The sequence below is a fragment of the Strigops habroptila genome, chromosome 18 (genome assembly GCF_004027225.2).
Source record: "Strigops habroptila isolate Jane chromosome 18, bStrHab1.2.pri, whole genome shotgun sequence".
NCBI classification, from domain to species: domain Eukaryota; kingdom Metazoa; phylum Chordata; class Aves; order Psittaciformes; family Psittacidae; genus Strigops; species Strigops habroptila.
The window spans coordinates 467189-487751 of NC_044294.2; the positions used below are offsets into that span (position 1 = coordinate 467189).

At 50.9% G+C, this 20563-nt stretch overlaps 1 protein-coding gene across 13 annotated transcripts in view; it reads left to right on the plus strand.

Moving 5' to 3' along the window:
• The first annotated feature begins 663 nt into the window (after positions 1-663).
• NFASC (neurofascin) overlaps positions 664-20563 on the plus strand; it is an 88633-nt gene continuing 68733 nt past the window's right edge. For all 13 annotated transcript variants that reach the window (XM_030473365.1, XM_030473351.1, XM_030473352.1 and 10 more), the window contains exon 1: positions 664-739. The gene's annotated coding sequence lies outside the window, so the exon portion shown is untranslated. The remainder of the gene's footprint in view (positions 740-20563) is intronic.

Consider the following 20563-nt stretch of genomic DNA (forward strand, 5'->3'; position numbering starts at 1 on the left):
TTCCAACCCAAACCATTCTATGTTGCCTAGAAGATGTGCTAAATCAACAAGGATCAGTGTGTTGCTAGAGCAAGTGCCTGTATTAGTTTAAGTTTCACAGCCTCAGCAGAACATTTGCTGCGCAATATGATGTAGGGCGAGGGAAGTGGCTGTTCTCGCTGTGAGTGTTTCCTGCGGAGGGAGGCTTTAATTAAACTGACATTCCTGATAACCAAGTCACCGATGAGATGTCTGGGCTGGGATGTTGGCAGAAGCTTGGTCACTCCATGGGGAGTGTGCCCATGGCAGGGAGACACCAGCAGGCACCTTACCCAGGGCTGAGGGTGGTGATGCTGCTGCTCCTCTGCAGCAGCCCCGAGAGTGCGGGGAGACCCCCCGGGACCGGTGCTGCGGGTGGGGAAGGGCCGTGAACGGGTCACTTGTCCTCTCCTGCCTCAACACCCTTGGAGCTGGGCTTTACCCCTTGGTTTATGACCCCGGTTTGTGCCTTTAGTGCCCGCGGGAACTTCCTGGGGGTGGCTCAGCCGGGAGGGCGGAGCCGGGGCTGCAGCTGCTAATTAACGGCACCGCTAATGAACCTCTCCCCACTCCCCGCTCGGTCCTGCCTTCCTCCCTGCCTCCTCCCGGGGCGCGCCTGCCCGCCCGCCCGGGAGCGCGCAGTGCGGCGCGGCCGCGCTCGGGAGCGCGCAGTGCGGCGCACCGAGCCCGGCTGCGGCGAGACCCGGCGCTCCCCGAGCAGGTAAGCGGGGATGGGGGGTACCGGGACGCGGGGCGCTCCCGGGGCGATGCTCGGGTCAGTCCGGCCGCGGCAGCCCCCGGCCACGGCTGGGTGTGGGGCGGGTTGGCTCCGCACCATCAGCATCATCATCGCGGGTTTGGGACCCGCTGCCTGCAGGGTCCCCCGCTTATTTTGCCCTCCCCGGCCGGAGCCGCATGCGGGGGGAGCCGGGTACCGGGCTCGGGCATGTGACGGGATTTTTACTGTTACGTCATGATATCGTGTCTATGCGTGGCGATAATATCCCGATATGTCAGCTCGGGGAAAGGGGTCGCATCCCGGGTAGAGACCCTGGTGGGACAGGGCACGGCTCGGTCCCCAGAGGCTCCAGGGGAGGAAGGCTCGCCCTGTGGGGCGGCTGAACACTGATGCTTCCCTCTCGAGGTTTTTGGGGTGGATTCGTGCTCATCTGAAACATCCTGGGCTGGGAAAACGCATCCACTGGCCTCGTCGGGAGGCCCCTGGGGAAGCACCGGGCTGGGATGCTGCACTGGAGGGAGCCGGGCCCCGCCGCGGTTGGGGACTGCGTGTTTCCCATCTGCCTGTGCCCGCAGAGCAGCTCCTGGCCATCGATCAGGCTTCTGGAGGTGGGGAAAGTGCTGAATCATTTGTACTCCCGGCTGTCCGGGCGGCTCAGCCCTTCCCGGCCCCAGGAATGGGCTGCAGGGACCGAGGGATGCTCTGCGGGGGGAGTGTGGCCTGCAAGAGGTACCCATTGGCTTGAGCACGGTGCAGCATCTTCCTCCGTGGCCTTAACCGCTCCTCGGAGGACGGGGCGCAGAGAGGAGCAACGCTTGTGGCGTGGCGAGGCCTCTGGGCAAGGGGCTGTGGGGAGGGATGGGGGGTCAGGGAGGTTTTCTCTGGAAAATCCTGGCATGGGAAGGGCTCGGGGCTCGCTGCTGGGGTAGGGTTTGCTTTTGCCTTTTCAGTGCTGTCTTTGAGATTCTTTTTCAAGGTCAGGTCCTTGGAATAGCATGTGGAGCACTCCTGAAAGTCAAATGGGGATGTTTCTGAATGTTTTTTGAGAGAGAGGCAGAGGAAAGGGGCAGGGGAAGATGTGTATTGCAGGAAAACCGGGATACTGACAGGCAGAGCGGATGCCTGGCTGATTTAAGATGGATACTGTGGCGCTGTCAGAGTTTCAGTGTTTCCGGGGTGCTCCTGGCAGATGCTGAGGACAAAAGCAAGAATCCAGTGACTTTTATTGAGATGCTGCCTCCTTTCTTGTTGCCTGTGTCCCTGCAAAATACCCACCCTTTGGCAGTAGAGCTAAACTGGTTGTCAGCATGACTGCTTTGTTTCCCGAAAACTTCTTTGCAGGGCCTACCTTGAGAGATAATGGCTCCAATTCAGCATCACATTGTATTTAACGGCTGGGGCCGGGCCCTTGCTGACTTCCCTTTTTTGTGTGGCTGTAACACGAGTACAACATAAATAATGCATGGAGGGCTGCGGGAGGATGGGCTCCAGTTGTTAAATTTGAAGATGGACTTTGTTTCTAGGGGTTGAGGCCTGGGGACCGGCGTTGTTTTGCTTGTGGGATAGAGCTGGTAATAAGAAAGCTCCATCATCATCTTCAGTGTCTCACCAGGGGTTACCACGTTGTGTTGCCTTGGCTGTGGCTCGGGGTCTGGTTTAAACTTAAATCAGTCAATCCAATCACCTCTTCTCCTGACTAATGATTAAATGGGAAATATCCCAAGCTCTCAGAAGGTATTAATTCATAATGAATTATTTGCCTCACTGTGATCTAATTGTCTTCGTCTTCATGGGTCTTGTGTAGAAAATCGATGCTGCTGCTGGCAAAGTGCCACTGCAAAGGCTTTCTGCAGCACCCAAGCATCAAAGACGGTCAAATAACTTGAGTAACAGCAAGAAACAAGATCTGTCTTCATACCAGAGTTCCTGTCTGAGACCCTGTGAGAAGGCTACCCACATGAGACCCCTGTGTGTAGGTCTTCACCTGGTTGTACCCCTTCTGGAAGGACAGCACTGAGAGTCTCATGGGTGAGCTGTGAGGTGCAGCCTGTGCACGGTGAGCAGGGAAGGTGCTGAGATCAGGTGTGACTAGAAACGGAAAGCTGTAAATGCAGACTCAGGTAGCTGTTGGTGATTCGTGTGATCACGAGGAGAGTCAGAGTGGACGTGGACAGGAGGCAAAGGGACCTTTGTTGGTGCTTGGTTCAGGTCGATGGGAATGGTAACTAGATGGCTGTTAAAGTAGTTTAATTGGGGGCTGGAGCAGCTCTGCTCTGGAGCCAGGCTGAGAGAGCTGGGATGGGGCAGCCTGGAGAAGAGAAGGCTCCTGAAGGAGAGACCTTAGAGCAGCTCCAGTGCCTAAAGGGGCTCCAGGAAACCTGGAGAGGGGCTTTGGACAAGGGCCTGAGGGACAGGACAGGGGCTGGAACTAGATGAGCTTTAAGATCCCTTCAAAAACCATTCTGTGATAACTTTCCACTGAAAGCATTTTTATTTCCATTGCTCTGTTTCAGGCCTGGTCGGGTGACCCAGTGTCCTTGGGAGAAGGCTCGGTGGGTGAATTACTCATAGGTACCGAGTACTTTGCCAGACTTGGATCCTCTGTCCATTCCTGCCATCTGTTTAACCCCACTGAGCAGAAATGTGGTAGTTATGGGGCATCTCTACCAAATAGTGTCTTGATAAACACCAGTGTTTCTAGAAATGGAGCATATAGGCAGAGGGAAGGCTTGGACAGGTTACCCAGAGCTTCAGGGAGTGTTAGTTCCATCTTGTTCTTGGTGTGCTCTAGTAAGGAGCTCACAGGTAAAAGGTTTGTACTTGAGATGAAGAAATCTGGGAAAACGAAGCAGCCAGATTCCCAGGACACTTGTGACATTATCTGTGAGCCTTTGGCAGGAGTGGCTGAATTTCTTCCTTCTCCGTACAGAAATCCCATGTGTGTGTTGACTTTTACGGGGTTATAATTTAGTTGTCTGCACAGCATCAGGCTCTCATCAGCTCTTAACTTGGCATGTAGATAAACCTGACCAGGGAGGCAGAGGTCCTCCACTTGTATTGTGTTGACTTCAGGGAAATGTATAATCCGGGGTTTCTGCCCAGCTGCAAAACTCTGCTTGTTCAGGTGAAACAAAGATGCAGCTGAGTTGGGAAGGTTTAAATCTATCACAGTTTACACTGAATGTCTCTATGTCCTGCATAAAAATATCAGTTTTTACTTGAACTTGAATAAAAACAAAATCTGGGAGGAGACTTTTGAAAACCCAAGAAAGAAACCACTGGTACTTCCTCTTTGAACCTTCCTTGTTCCTTGAGTTTACTTTGTCCTTCCCGAGATATTCCCTTGTATCTTACAACCAAGCAGGCAGCTCAAACCCAGCATTGTATTCAGGGGTTTAGAGTTGTTGAAAGGCTCTGGCAAATCCTGTCAGGGAGGTCTGGCTTGTCTGCCTGCCCTCTGGGTAACTCCTTTCAAGAAGAATTGTAAGTGATGTTGGATGACTTCTGCTCTGTCTCTTCCTCCTGCTGAAGCAGATCAGACCTTCATTCTTTTACCTTTGCTGTCCAGGATAATTGTTGCATAATTGTAGAGATCCAGCTCAGAGTGAACTTGGAGTTGTTGTTATGCAAAATAATCCCCCTCCTTTTTCCTTTTTAAATCCAGATCTGAAAGAAAGCATGCTGTGTTGTCCTGGATTAAAATAGAGGAGGATTTAGACTTCAGCCCTGCTTATAGGGATCACCATCCCTTGTTAATGAGATAGGAGGAGAAGGATTAACAACTGAACAAGTAGAGATGGTTTTGCATGCCTAAACTAAGTAGAAAGTCCCAGGGATACTAGGCAGGGACAAGCACAGCTGATAAATACCTAGTATAGGCTGTGCTGTGTGCTGCTTTCCCACCTTTGGAAGCGAACATTGGCTTGTTAAAGGGAGTGTAACCCAGAGGCTTGGAGCAAGGTGAACCTGGAGGTTTGCTTGAATTCCTGGCAGGTTTTCTGCTACTTTATGCCTTTTTGACAGTAGATTTTGCTGTCTTCCAGCATGAGGACTGGCGGGTTCTTACAGACCTTCTAAGTCACAGCAAGCAGATACTGTCTCGCTGTCAGCATGCATTCCCTCTGACATGCCCTGGCAGAGACGGGCAGGGCTGGCAGTTGCAGTGTGAGCTGGGAGGCAGATGGGGCTCACCTTGAATCTGGTGGTGAAAATGTGGTGAAATCCCCTTTCTGCTACGAAATGTTTCCTTTTCCTGATCATCCCATCAACCTCAAGAAGCTCCAAGTTAAAAGGGAATGTGGAGTCTCCCACGTTGAGGAGACCACCAACTAAGGCACTGACCTGTTGCTCACGTTTTCTGTTCATATTAAGTAGTTGCTCCTTGAGGAGGAGAAGTGGCTTCTGTGTTCCAGGGATTACTCAGAGAGCAGTGATCTTGAACAAGCATCCAGGCACTCCATTTAATTTGCTTAGTGTCCTGCACGTGTTTCTTCACAGACTTTCATTCCATGTAAGAGTCAGGAACATGGTGTAGTGGTGGACTTGGCAGCATTAGGTTTATGGTTAGACTTAATGAACTTAAAGGTCTTTTCCAACCTAAATGATGCTATGATTCTATGTGTATTTACACTGAAAATGCAGACAAAACCACAGATGATGGTGTGAGCTTGAGGGAGTATCCCATCCCCACATTTCAACAAGGAGAGAGCATCTCCAGTGCCTAAAGGGGCTACAAGAGGCATGGAGAGGGGCTTTGGACAAGGGCCTGTAGGGACAAGACAAGGGGAATGGCTTTAATATGCCAGAGGGGAGATTGAGATGAGCTCTGAGGCAGAAGCTCTTCCCTGTGAGGGTGCTGAGGCGCTGGCACAGCGTGCCCAGAGAAGCTGTGGCTGCCCCATCCCTGGCAGTGTTCAAGGCCAGGTTGGACACAGGGGCTTGGAGCAACCTGCTCTAGTGGAAGGTGTCCCTGCCCATGGCAGGGGGTTGGAACTGGAGGAGCTTTAAGGTCCCTTCCAACACAAACCAGTCTGGGATTCCATGATTCTATACTTAAAGGATGATTTACCAGTGAGGAGGAGTGAAACCGCCGCAGGTCAGGGAATTACAAGGACTCGAGTGTTGGTGGGTGGGAGGACACAATCTGCCGCTCTCCAGGGTGCTGAACCCTGCCCGGGGGTGGCGGGGGCCCCCTGGGCTCCACCACAATTGCCTGTGGGCTCCCTGTTGCTCCTTCTGTCCTTGGTAAGGAGAAGAGACAAGAGGCATAGGTTGAAACAAGAGGGTGTAAGGGAGGGGGGTGAGTCCCGCCCCCCAACCCCAGCATGGCTATCGAGCAGTAGCGTAGGTTACCCAGAGAGGCTGGGTGGTCTGCACCCTTGTTGGACGGGCATTTTAAAGACCGACCTGGATCAAGCCGTGAACAACCTGGTCTGACCTTATAGCTCATCCTGCTTTCAGCTGACGGTTGTACTAGGTGACCTGCTGTGGTCCCTTCCAGACAGAATTGGCTTGTGATCCTGTTACCTTAAGGGTTTTCATCAGCAGGAAGCAAAACAACCTGCTCCCTCTTTGCATTGCTTTGAGAACCCTTTCTCATGTACAAAGATCCTGTGGAGCTGCTTTTATTGGATATTCACAGCAGTTTTTATTGTCTATTCACAGGGGGCAGGAGAGAGGGAAAGAAATGCACTCCCTTCTTGCCCAACAAACTGAAAACATGAAGACCAGCCCTGACTCTTGGCTTGCTTCTAGAAGCCTTACACAGAGTCTGCTCAGTTAATGAGGAGTTGCCTGTGCTCTGGTGTGTGAGTGGTGGTAAATGTCATTCTTCCTCAAGCCATTTGGATGATTAGTCCTTGGAGCCAGCCTGCATCTTGTCCCACAGGCTCTTAACAGTTCCACAGTAGGGTATGGTACCACCAGCCACCTCATGTTTAATTACACAGCCCTGTTTGTGATAGCTGGGAGAGTTACTAATATGCCTAACAGCACAGCATGGCTCTGCAATTGATAAAGACACATCTGTATGCTGAGCTGCACCCTTATTGAGTTAAGGGCCTAGAAAAAGCTCTCTTTCTTGCTGTCACTTAAATGGTGTCAGGATTCATGAAATCTTGCTTTCAGATTCTTACCAGACCCAGCAACAAAGGCTGCTTGTTGCAAGCTCATTGGTTTCTGTTCCAAGCCCTGTGACGTGTTCACAGATGTGTGCAGGCAAGTGGGAGGGAGGAGAGGGATGAGAGAACCAAGGCTTTGTAGCCATGCACGTGTGACAGCATGCATGGGACCCCTGACACTCCTCTCAGGCCAGCCCTGCTTTCATGATACATCTGGCATGCCCCAGACCATGCTTTGGCACTGTCATTTTGAGCAGTGTCTGTAGCTGAACTGCAAGCTTTGCAGCACGTGCAGGGACTTAAATCTTGGCTTATTTTTACTTCTCCCATGGCAAATTCAAAAGAGTGTAGCTAAGTAGGGTTTGATGCCCTCTACAGTGAAGCTGTGGGTGTGAGCGTGGACTGAGAACAACCTCTTGAAAACCACATCCAATTGACTTAGTAAATTGATAATCCTATTTCGTTCTTCTGCTACATCTATAGTAAATTTGCATTCTAATATAAAATGTCTTAAGACTGAACTTTTGATCAAAACTAAGTGCTTTTTCCCTTATGCCAAAGCTGAATTGGGGTTAATTCATACATGTATTAGTGGGCTGTGTTTGTTAGAAGACAAATATGTGTACAATAGAAGTGTCCTTCAAAATATTGTGTTGCATATCACAGCCTGACATGTTATTGACAGCTCTGCTATCCAGATGCCAAGGCCCACAGGGGTTTATTTCCCAGCAGCTGGGTCCACAGCCATGTATTTTTGGTTGACCTCGTCTGAGTTCTCCTGGCCATGCTGACAGCTGTGAGGTTAATCTGGCTTGAGCCCAGTAGGGCAGGCTTCTCCCTAACACTGGATTTCATGGGCTCTGGTTTCTTTGTCTGCCTTGCTACTGTACTCTTCCTCTCCAAATAGACCAACCTTTCTAGAGAGCCTTGGGTTTGGAATGGAGGTGGGACTGGTTCCTGTGAGGACCAGGAGATGAGCTGGGGAACCTGTGCTTTCTAAGTATTCCTGGAAGGTTTTTTACCCAGGAGATGACTGTGTTTGCTCAGCTGTGATGCTTCTTCCTCCCCCCTAACCTGCCTTGCAAGACAAACAAAGCTGAATTATGCTTATGCGCATAAAATGGCCTTGGTCCATGATGCACACTAATACGTTTAAAAGACTTCTTTATCCCAATTAAGAGAGGAGTTAGAGACTTGTGTGAGAATAAATCCATCTCTGATTACAGAGCTTGGATCAAGCGCTGCAGAAACAGGTTAGTTAAATCCAGTGGGGTGACTGAGGTTGCCCCTTCTGGGCAGGGAGGGCACTTTGAACTGCATAAATGGGAACTTAATGCAGCGAGTCTCAGTGCTGTTACTGGCATCCAGGTGTTCCCAAAATCGTTTTATCCTGGGAATTCACTACCTGCTCTAGATGCTTTCCTAAGAGAGGTTTGTGATGGGAGTTATATATATACACACACAATATGATGGTCCTTGTGAAAATCAAATTCACCATAACACTGGGAGGTAGGATTGAGGGGGAACCATATGGGTTCCTGGCTGAAGCAACCAGTCAAAGCAGGAGAGCCTAAGAATGAGTTTTAAATAAGTGTATTGCCTTCTAGACTGAGCAAACGTATAATTAACAGTAAGATAACAGGGTGGCTCTACAAGGCACCTAATTGCATTTTCAAATGTCAGCTTGTCAGCTCTGATTTAGTCTTCATTCAATCTGGGCTTTGCCAGAGCAGTGTCTGGTTTTAAATGGCATTTCCCTCTCCTGGCAGCATGGAAGGATCTTCTCCTTCCTTATCTCCAGAAATCTCTGCTAGCCTAGCTCTTGATTTACTTCACCTTAGATGTTGTCTCACTTGCTAGAAGGTGCTATTAGTCCACTGGATAATATAGGAAGTCTTGATGGGGTAGAAGAAATCACGCCCCAAGCAATAGGAGACTGTCCTGCAGGTTGCAAGGGCTTGCAGTAGCCTGAGAAAGTCTTGCAGGCACTTTCCTCTTGCTGCAGGTGATGAGCTATTATCACAATATGAGTCTAGACATCTGTGCATGTGCCCTGGGCTGGATCTGGGTGTGATCAGTGGAGATGGCTCATGGGGGCTGGGGTTCCATGTACTTTATGACATAGGCTTCCGTTTGCTGATGTCAAGGCAGGAGCTGGCTCCCACCAGCTCCGTGGAGACAACCAGAGATTGCTTGGGTGGGAAGACAATTGTGTCACACTGGTATCTTGCTGACTTTGCTGATAGGTGGCTGAGAAGTCCTGTGCTCTGCTGTTAGCGCTCTGTGTGTTTAAAACTACGTCAGTTTAAGACGAATGGTGGTGAAGTATTTTGAGCTGTTTTGCTGGAGCATTGATGTGTACCAGGATTGAACCAGCCAGACAGGAACCCTTTGGAAAAGACCTTCTCCAGCAGAAGGAGAGGATAAGAAGGAAAGGAGAAACTCTGAACTTCCCTGTAAGTTTCTGGTCTGTGTGTGCAGGACATCATTGCAGATGTGTGGGTGCCTTGGCAGCCAAAGCTCAGCCTCTGTGAAGGCTGGTGTGTGTGACCACAGGAGCGGGGAAGGAGCACAGGGATGAGGAGCTGCCTCCCCATGCCGGGGAGCTAGCTTCCCTGTATTCCTGGTTTCCATGCATGGAGGAAGCAGCAGCACACAGGCTGCTGTCGTGGGAGGGAGCTTAACCTGCCCTGACCAGCGCGGCTGTATCATGGGCAGGGATTAGCGTCACCCTCTTGTTTGAAGCAGACAGCACATATGTGGCGTCAGCTCCAGGAGCAGAGAGCGAGCAGCAGCGTGTCACTTCCACTCAGTGCAGCCGGGGACAGTGGCCTCCCAGCTTGACCAGCGACTCACGCCAGTGCTGTTACCCCCCCTCAGGCTGTGATAAGTGGGGAAATGGCACTAATGAACTCTTCGGTATCTAATCCCTGATGTGCTCAGGCAGGGGTGGTATGGCTTGGCTTAAGGGTGGCTTTGGACTGCCTGTGGTGGCAGAGAGCATTCATGGAGCTAATGTTACCTACTTCAGGCTTGGAGGTTGGAAAGTGCTTTGCATTGATGTGTGAAGCTACCTTGGGAGTGGACCAGTATTTAGATACCCTACCTCAGTTTCCCTGTAGGTAAATAAGGAGGACTGTCCATGTTGCAGGGACTGGTATGTGTTTTCTCCTCATGTCAGGAAACCTTGAGGTCCTGGCTGAGCACCAAATATTTATTCTGGGGGCTACTGAATGCATTAAATCACTGCTGTCACCTGGTTCAAGTCAACAGATGTCCATCAGTTTGCAATAAATCCTGGTTCTCAATCAGAAGGAGCTGTTGCAATATAAATCAGTGCAGGAAAATAGCAGGGATGTGGTATGTGCACAGCCACAGAACTTACATGCCAGAAAGCAAAACAAATGCTTCTCTACAACGGAAATGCAGTTTCTGCCTGTTGTCTGGTAGAAAAGGGTTTGTTGAGCTGTGCTGGAGATGCTCTTGGTATTGATTCCAAGCAGATGCTGCAATGGGGAAGGCAGATGGATCCAGTCAACGCTGCCCATAGGGGCAGCTGCACTGTGGGGCTCCGTGTTGAGTGGGTGCAAGGGTCCAGGTTCAGCCTTTCTCCGTAAGCCTGTGGTGGGAGAGGGGATGTGCCTCAGGGATAGTGCAGTCCTGGTCTTGGCAAGTGAATCTGACACCTGCCTAAAGTCCTAATTGCTCAGTGTAAGCCTGTAAGGAATCAATGGGATTTCAAGAGTCCTGAAAAGACAACATGGCTCATCTTCCACAGCGAGTCTTTATTCACCGTCATTATTCCCTGTCTCCCAGGCCTGCAGCTTGTGCTGTCCCCATCTTCAAGCAGTAGAGGTATTGGACTGAATTAATCCCCAGTGACTTCATTCATCTCCAAATAGGGATGAATTTTTGCTGGCAACCAGCCCTATTTCTGACCTCCTGCCACTGCTTTCTGTGGCATGACTGAGGCCACCCCCCTGCCAGGCTCTGCATCTCCTCCTCTGTACTGCTGGAATGTGCTGGCTCTCACCCGGCAGCCAGCATCAGCTGTGATGGGACACTGCCTGCAGTGCTGGCAGTGCCCTGCTGCTGCCTGGAGCCCTACGGAGAGCAGAGCTTCAGGATGATGGCGTTCATGTGTGCTGCGCATCCCTTTGTACTCATGGGATACGCTGTGTTGTAAAGGTCAGGATGGAGGGTTGTCAGCAAAGGTTTGGTGTCGCACTCAATGGGCTCAGGGTAACATCACTGGGAGGTGGCACATGGATTCTGCAGCTGCAGCAGCCGCAGCCCCACAGAGACGTGCAGGCAGAGCACAACCTGCTCCAGTCCTGCACAGGTGAAACGAAGATGCTGGGCACAGTGGCAAGACCAGACCTTGCAATCAGGCAAGGTTCTGTGGCTCTGGGCACTGTTTCTTAGATGTATCCCTGCCCCACGTTTAGTCTCTTTGGTATCATGATGGCTCAGTTGATCTGCACTAGGCAGTCTTTGCAGATTAGAAGTAATTCAGTTTTTTAACTCAGATCTTGTATCTCTTTAGCGTTTATTCCTTAAGAGGCTGAATCATGTTTTAATTTCAGCAGATAGGGAAAGCATTGCTTGAATGCAGGGGAAACCAGAGAGAAGTAACCGATCAATTAGTAGCAATACGGCTTATGGCTTCAAATCCCAAGGTTTGGTCCTGCTCACACAGTCCCATCGCATTGGATCCCTTTATCCTTCTCCCTTCCAGCCCCACTCTAATTTTCTAGTGGTTTGAAATCTGTTTGGCTCACCCATGCCTCAGTAATCCGGATCAGCAAGGCTGGCTCTGTCATCCCAGCAGCTACTCCAGGTTAATGAGACATACAGACAGCAGAGTCAAACTGAAATCAGATTGTGGTGGTTGTGATGCCCTTTTGTGGGGGGAAACTGAGGCGCATCGTGCTTCTGATGAGATGAACTGTCACAAATAACCTTCTGAAGGGTTGTTTGAGGCTTAAAGTTGTTAGAATGGTAATTGCTGCTAAAGGATAAGTTTTGCAGCACTGGGGGGGTGAGTTGTGTGCTCTTGTTCGGGCAGATAAGAACATACCTCTTGGCATACACCATCCAGTGGGCATTAACACCAAACCCTTGGGAGCCAGGAAACAAGGGAGATGTTGCTGTGTTTGCTCTGAAATATCAGGTTCTGGGCGCACCTGAGCTGGGAGGAAGGTGCGTCCTTGGAGGGCACCTTGGGGAGCAAGAGACTTGAAGAGCTTGCTCAAAAAGGTGTCATTTGAACCACCCGTGGGCCTTAGTCCTCTTGCACCAAAGCTCCCCCGTCCCTGGAGGGCAACCAAGGCACAAAGACTTCTCCACTCGTAACCATTTAATCAGGAAAATGGAAATGGCATTTTAATAGGATGGTAATGAAGTTGTGGGTCAGATTGGTCGATCCCTTATTTGAAGCTACAAAGGAGAGCTTTGTGTTTTAACTTGGGTTTATCACTTCTGTTCTTGCCTGATTAGTTGCAATCTTTTGCCATCCTTCACTGGAAACTCCCTCTTTTATTCTCTGCAAAAGTCTATCCCTAAGTTTATGTAGGATCCTCCAGGGAAATCAGGCCACCTCTATTTCATTTAGTGACTTCAAACAATTAACCTAACAAAGATTCCTCCCTCCCTCCGCTCCTTCCCCATCTGTTTCCTAATTACCACTGGAACTGGGATACACATGCAGACTGTGCCCATCTCTTAAATCAAATCACCTCTCTGCAGTGTTTTGTGGTTGGATCTTTAAAAGCTGTATCTTGCTGCTGGGAAAACAGTAAAGCACAGGATGTACCACAGGGGTGAGTGAGCCCAGAAAGGGTCTGAGAGTCAGATATGGGGATGTTTTTACATCAGAGCTGGAATAGCAGAATCACCTCGGTTTTTCTCCTGGATCAGAAAGTCATCTGGGTGACCTGCATTCCGGAGGTCTCACCTACTGCTCAGCCCAGAGCAGCTCCAGGATAAGACGTCCTTTGCACCAGGGAAGCATTTCTGGGAGGAGAACAATCTCCTGTTTCTCAGTTTAAGAAGGATCACCACACCCCCCAGTGTCCCTCTGTCCTTGGACAGGCTGCCAGCCCTGCCTGCCCCATCCCACTTCCTTCAGAGAGCTCTGGTGGTGCCAGCAAGCTCTCCCTTCCTGTAATCACAGGCCCTGTGTGATGATGGGGTGGCTGGTGCACCTATACTGGGGTTACTGGGAGGAGAAGTGCTCTACAGTGGGGACTCTGTGTGGGAACTGATGCCTCCTTAGTGCAGGGTTTGCTGCAGCCTTTGGCTCTCACTGCAGAGCTGCAGAGGACCGCACGCTCTCCAGGTCCAGGGCTCTGCTGGCAGTGTTCAAGGCCAGGTTGGACACAGGGGCTTGGAGCAACCTGCTCTAGTGGAAGGTGTCCCTGCCTGTGGCAGGGGGTTGGAACTGGAGGAGGTTTAAGGTCCCTTCCAACCCCAATCATTCTATGATCTTCACTCCCTTTTCCCCCGCTCTCTGCCCTTGTCCTCACCCTCTCCTTCACCCGCCTTCCCTCCTGCCCTGTGCTCTGAGCCATTGTGTCTGCACCATGGGGGCCACGATGAGGAAAACCTGTTCCTGTCTGACTGCTCAGCCCACGCTGCCAGCGTGTGGGAAGGAGCAGAGATGCGTCTGCCTCTCCCCACGCTGGGAATCACCCCAATTCCCGCTGTGCCACATCCCTCTGCACCCCGGAGCCGCCCTCCCTGGGAGCCAGCATCTGGTTGGCAGAAAAGCACTGAACTGCTGGAAATAGAGCTAATTATATGCAGGGCAGGATGGTTCAGGCTCTGCTGGAACCTGCTGGGAGGTGATTATCCCCTGCTTGGCTCGGGATGCCTTTGGTGTGCTGTGATGCTCCAGGAGTTAAACCCGCAGCTGATGCTACTGGGCGCTGCACAAGGCTCTTGGAAGGTCCCACCAGCGGTGCCGGCAATGCAGTAAGTGATTCAGCAGAACGTGTGGAGTGGGTCTGGGGAGGAGGCAGCTGCTTTGCTCTGTTTGCTTGTGCTCCATTTGAGTCCTGCTCTTGTGGTGGGGGTACAGGATGGATGAGGAGTGTTTTGGGGGGCTGGCGAGAGCTCATGCACCTCCCAGCGTGCAGCAGCTTGAGAGAGGGCACCCTGCACCCAGGTCTCAAGGGTGGTTTGGGAGCAGGCAGTGTTTCAGAGACATTAGAAGCTTCTTGGCTCTGCTGTGTGCTCTGTGCTGTCTCCACTGAGACATCAGGGCCTGGGAATTCAAAGGGAGTTTTCTCTTTTTGCTAGTGGAAGGGCAGGGAAGCCCATGCTATCCAAAGTGTGTCCTCTCAAACATGGGCCAGCCTCCTCCTTGGCTTGGACTGGAGGGGTTCACACTTTTTGGGCTTCATCTTGGACCTTGCATGAAGTAATATCCTCAGCAGAGTCTGTGTTTGGGATAGATCAGAGCCTGTGTTTGGAGGAGATCAGGACTGTGGCTACAGGTCAAAGAGGAAGGATCTTTAAATCATGCTCTTGCACTTCAATTTGGTACCAGCAGAGTTGGCACTTGAGTAACCTGGGAATCACTCAAACGAGTGTGGTAGATGAGGCTTCCTCTTCCTTCTGCACCTTTATTGCCTAAGTTTCCATAGCTGCTGTTGGAGAGGGGACAAACTGCGCTGGAATACTGGTGAAATGCTTAGGAATCTCTGGCTGGGAAGTGTCCATCCGTGGCCCGGCTCCGGTGTCGGTGAGGTCTCTGCTTTGTCGCATGATGCACGGGGCTGTCTCGCCACCGCCAATGCTGCTGCCAGCAGGGCTGGAACAAAAGGAAGCTGCATCTGGGAACAAAACCTTGTTGTACCGGCAGTGCTGGCACCCAGGACACAGGGACAGGCCCTGGCTGGCACTTGAACCCACTCCCTGCTGGCTCTGGGACCGGTGGGGGACAGAGTGGGCAGTGTCCTGTGCTACAGCTCCTGCATTATTCATGAAGGAAAATCCAGCAAGAGCAGGGAGAAGAAAGTTGGAGTTATTAATAACAGCTATTGTGCCTTCTCCCCTTCACCAGCCCGTGGGGATGGGTGGGCTGGAGAGAACAGCCTTGTATCAGTGGGGCAGGGGGAGGACAGGGAAGGGTCTTGGGCAGCAGCTCAGTGATTTCTGGCCTTACCCTGGGGCATGCTGACGGAGCCGAGGGGGCTCAGTGCATCCTCCCCGGCACATGGAGACACCTTGTGCTTGGGATAGAGGAGATGGAGAACCTTAACCCAAGCTCTGGAGAGGGAAAACTGTCTTAAACGGGAAAGGTGAAGGCAGGCAACTCTCTGCCTTTGGAGTAACTTGTGAGGAGGTGGTGGTGGAGGTGACATTTGCAGTAGGATAGATGGAAAACTGCTGCTGTGTCCTGCTTGAGGGATGACTGCATCTCCCAAGGGCACGGCAAGAGTCACCTTGGGGTGAGACCTGCTGGTAGCTCTGTCCATGAGTCCTGTGTGTCTGCCTGTCTGCTGAGGACCCCCCTTTGCTCTCCGGTTGCCTCATTTTGCCATGGCTGGATGCTGCCCAGGGCTAGTTAATTGGGGTTTGATCTGTATTATCACTGTGTCTTCTGACTTTCCTGCTTTCTGTTCTTTCCTGAGTCAGGCCGGGATGACGTGAGCATCTAACCCCTTAATTCCTGCTTGTCACTGAGACGGAGCTGAATAATGCTGCCTGTGCTGGGATGGAAACAGCCCATTTCTCTGCAGGGGGTTGTTGTTGGTGTAAATACCAGCTTCATCAAAAGCATATGAACTTTTTGATTTAATTAGAATGCCTCTCTTTTAATCCAGAGAGCTTTAGGGCAAGATGTAAAAGCACTATCCTGCCTTCTTGGGTTACTTATAAGCTTTTTTCTTGCAAAAGGAGTTGCAGTAATCTGGGTGTAAGCTGATTGTAGCCTCCTGCTCCCTTGTGCTGTGCTGTGGGTTTGTTTGGATCCAAGCTGGTTATTCCAGAGCACCTATAGATGCCTGCCCAGGGCAGATAAGGAGCAGGGGGAGCAGAGCAGGTACCACAGTGGGCTCTGCCTGCACCGCAGGCAGCCCCAAGGCAGTGGTGGCAGGAGGCACTAGCATCCTGCAGCCTCTGGGCACAAGATGGAGATGATGAAGGTGAGCTCCTTGGGGAGGTGATTAGTGTCATCTTCCACAAACTGTGCTGGGTGTTTTCATTACTGTTTAATGGCAGGCTTTGTCTGTTGTGCTCTGCGCTTGTGCTGAAATGCTTTGGCTCTTGAGGACCTAGAAAGCTCCATGCACAAAGGAGAATGCAGCCCACTGGGGTGGCTTCATACTTCAGAGGAATGTAAAAGACATCTATGAGCCGCTGACCAGGAAATCTGCCTCCCTGCTCCCCCCCATCTGGCCAAATGGGTTTGTGAGCTGTGTGGTGCAAGGAGGATGCTGCATCTCTGTTGTTCCCAGCAACGGCTGGCCCACCCCAGCACACAAATTCAGCCCTTAGACCTCCCTGTGCTGTGGGGATGGGAGCTGCTCTCTGAGCTGCTCCAGGTTTCGACACAGGCAGAATGGTCAGATGGTTTGGGTGTAATTACAGCCAGGTTGCTCTGGAGATGCTGTGTTGCGTTCTATACATCAGTCCTACCTGTCTGTGGCTGTAATTTGAGCTGATTAAAATGAAAACCTCTTGAAAGATTGAATGGGAAAACCTATCCTGAAAGCGCTGATAGCAACAACCGGGTTTCAGTGTTGCTGGTTTGCTTTCAGAATATGCTCCATCAGACATCTGTTCATAGAATCCCAGACTGTTTTGAGTTGGAAGGGACCTTAAAGCTCCTCCAGCTCCAACCCCCTGCCACGGGCAGGGACACCTTCCACTAGAGCAGGTTGCTCCAAGCCCCTGTGTCCAACCTGGCCTTGAACACTGCCAGGGATGGGGCAGCCACAGCTTCTCTGGGCACCCTGTGCCAGCGCCTCAGCACCCTCACAGGGAAGAGCTTCTGCCTCAGAGCTCATCTCAATCTCCCCTCTGGCATAATAAAGTCATTCCCCCTTGGCCTGTCTTTATATGCCTCATGGACCCAGAGCTGCCTGCAGATCAGTCTCCCCTGAACATAGCTCAAGCCTCGGCCTCTCTCCTGCCCATGAAGCATCTAAATGTGGGAAAGCAGAAACCAAAGTCTCTGCATGAGCTCAGTTTTGCTGCCTTTTGTATTCCTCCTCCCTGACATCTTTCTTTCCATACCTATAATTGTGTAGTACAGACCCAGTGTTGAAAGACAGGTCAAAATTACACCCCCTGGGCTTCATGCTGGGCTGGGGTGGTGGAGATGCCACAAGAGCCATTAGTCACCATGCAATATCCAGCAGACAGTGTGCTGGGAAGCAATGAAAAGCTGGAACGTGTGGCCAGCCCACCTGCATCCCACATCCCAGCAGTGACCTGGCTGGTATTAGCATCCTCAGACAGAGCAGGACCAACCGTGTTTCAGGTTGATGTGATGAGCTGGTTGCAGTGCTTGGAGGGTGGCAAATACATTTCCATGCATGTCTCTCTGTAGGAAAAATTTGAGCCAAACTGAACAGAAAATAATGAGCATAAAATAGTTGAAGCTGTTGGATGGGTAATAGACTCCCTGAGGTGCAGCAGGGACTCTGGGCTGTGCTGAGCCTCTCTTTTGCCATGGTTCCAGCAAACCCTCTGTGCCCGCTCCAGAGAAATGGGGAGAAGCTGCCCCTGAGCCATGGGGGTAACCAGCTGCAATTCTCAGTGTGAAATGCTGCTTGGTGGGGTGGGAATGGTGAGGAGGTTTCTGGTTTCTCAACCATCACGTAACTGTGGCAGGAAAGGGGCGGCTTGGGGCTGCCCCCTCTACCCACAGCATTGCTGCATCCTCATGAGGGTCCGCAATTGAAGTTGTATTTTGGTGAGAAATCAGGTTTGACATTTGCAATAAGTAGGTAATAATAATAAAATAAGTAAAATAAGTAAAAATAATAATAAAAAAAAGTAAAAATAAGAAAAATCCAAATGGGGTCAGAAATCTGATGGGAGCGGCTCATGGTGGCTTAGGCTGCAGCGGAAGCTGAACTAGAGGAGCAGGTCTGAAAGCAGTGATGGGGGGACTGGTCTCTGCCAACTGCTCTGAGACCCCCTTCAAGAAGATTTTTCCTCTAACTAAGAACACCACCAACACAAAAAGGCACTCGGGCTGGTGCTGCAGAACTGCCATTGCTGGAAAGGGCTCTTTTCATCTCTTAATATCAAATTAACAGCCTTTTGCCAAGGGGAAGAGGGAGGAAGGTGCTTGCTGCCTGCTCCCCAGCAGGGCTGGGGGAGAACACGCTGCAGGGGGCTCATTGGAGCTCTCACTAATTCTTCATGAATAATTTTTGAGCTCGGGAGCAGCTTCTCCCCCTTCTCTGCTCATGCGGATGCTCCCGCACATGGCTGCGGGTTGCCATGGCCACAGGCTCCTGTGGGATGTGAGTGGCTGCAGGGAGTGCCAGGGGCTTGTGACCCCCAAAAAGGGATCTGGCATCCCGCAAGGGCATCTGCTGCTCCAAACTGCCCCACTCAGGTCTCAGTGTGGGACTTGGTGATGCTCCAAATCCTCAATGGCTTCGTGCTTCTCTGTGCTCCCAGGCAGGGGATGATCCTGCAGGCTTCATTCCTGTTGTGTGGAAATCCTTGTTTTTCCACACCTCAAAGCACATCAACTTGAGATTTTCACAGAATATAGAACCCCAGGTTGGAAGGGACCTCAAGGATCATCTGGTCCAACCTTTATAGGCAAAGCATGACCAACACTAGATGTCCCAGCACCCTGTCCAGCCGAAACTTGATAGTAGGGCTGGGTGAGGGACTGACTTGATTTGATTTGATTTGAGCCTTGGGTGACATGATCTAGTGTGAGGTGTCCCCACCCATGGCAGGGGGTTGGAACTGGGTGATCTTAAGGTCCTTTCCAACCCAAACCATTCTATGACTTAATGCCTAATTTAATGCTCACACTGTCAAAAACACTGTGGGCAGGAGAGGCAAGATTCCTGACTCCTGCCCTTGCGCTGCCTGCGTAGGGCAGGGGAGTTGCTGTGGCTTTGGGTTTGCTCCCATTTCCTGAAGCTCTGCAGCCTTCTCCAAGCACACAAAGGGTTACAGATGCAGGTTTTGACTAGCTTCCTGAGCTGGGAGCAATGCTGGGAGGCAGATATTATGGGAATTGTATGCATGCCTGAGCGGGAGGGAGGCTCGGCTGCTTGGCATCCGCTTGTCACATGGGGCTGTTTGGATGCCAGGGGAAGGATCCTGAGGTTGCCACCCAGAATAGATGCTTGTTCTGGAGCTAATTGCACCCTTTTTCCCAGTGATTCTCAAATAACAGAGTGCCAAACTTGCTCTGCTCTGAAAATTCCTGGAAAATGCCTGATGCTTTCCATTGTGCTTTGGAAGGAATGTTTCAGAAGAGCCAACTAGGAAAATAAACAGCTGTTTGTAAGTCTAAGATCATAAAAACAGTGGTTTATGAGCAGTGAAAAGGATTTCTAGCTTTATCAAGCTGCTTCAGCAGGCTTGGTTCTGACGGAGAGAGAGCAGGCCGAGGTCCTCAGGGAATAGGGTTTGGGCATCTTCCCATGTCCGAAATGGTGCGGACCTGGTACCTCTGCCCATATTTGTATAGTAATATTTCAATGATGCGTTTACAAATGCATTCCCTTCTTAGAGGGTGATAAACACTCAGGAGCTGTGTTCCCAGCCCTGCTGGCTGGGTAGCAGTTGCCTTTGCAGCCACCTACCTCCTGCAGCCAGTCAGTGATGCTCTTCCTCTGACAAGAGCACCTGGAAAATGCTGTTATTGCCTTTATATATATATGTACTCAGTCAAGAAAAAACAAGTGGTTTTTTCTTGGTCCTGCTTGGGACCAAGCCAAAGCTCATTATGTGAAGCCCTTTGGTCCCTTCTGATGGGGATGGTGTTGCTTTACCATTTTGCTTGTCTGCAAATGAGCATGAAAATCCCATCCTTAAATTAGAGCATAACTCTTGAGCCCGGAGCCTGGTCGAACTGGGTATAAAGCTGCAGCTGGGGGGATACAGGATGAGCCCAGCAGTGATGAGGCTTGTGGCCAGCTCTCCCTTTGTTCATGCTGGGTTTGAAAGAAAGCTGCTCGTGCGATAAACGCATTGCCTTGAAGTGCAGCTTGTTAGGAGTGGAACTAGCAGTAGGGCTGGGAGGCAAAACTGAACTCTCTCATCCCTCATTGTAGCTTCAAGACAATTGAAGCTGGCTCTTGCCCTTTGTTCTTTGAGGGGGTGTAATAAACGAGCTGTGAAGATATCTCTGGGGAGAGATGACTTTATCTTTTAAGCATATGCTTGCTTTATCAACGTTTCTAACAATGTCTTGAAGTGGAGGAACAACGAAGTGGGTCAGGCTCCAGTGCTGTTAGCTCTCACTGTGGTTTTACTGTGTAGCTCTATGGTAGCCTGGAAGAAGCCAGGCTTAACTTCCAAGCCCAGCAGCCACAAGCAGTGGTACCAGTGCCTATGTTATGGTACTGGCTCTTGGGGACAGCCAAAAGGCTGGGGCTGGTGCAGTCAGTACTACACCAAATAGTAGAACATTTTCAGTCAGTGCCTTGCGTATTTTGTTTCCTTGTTCAGTGCTCCAGCTCTACACGGTTCT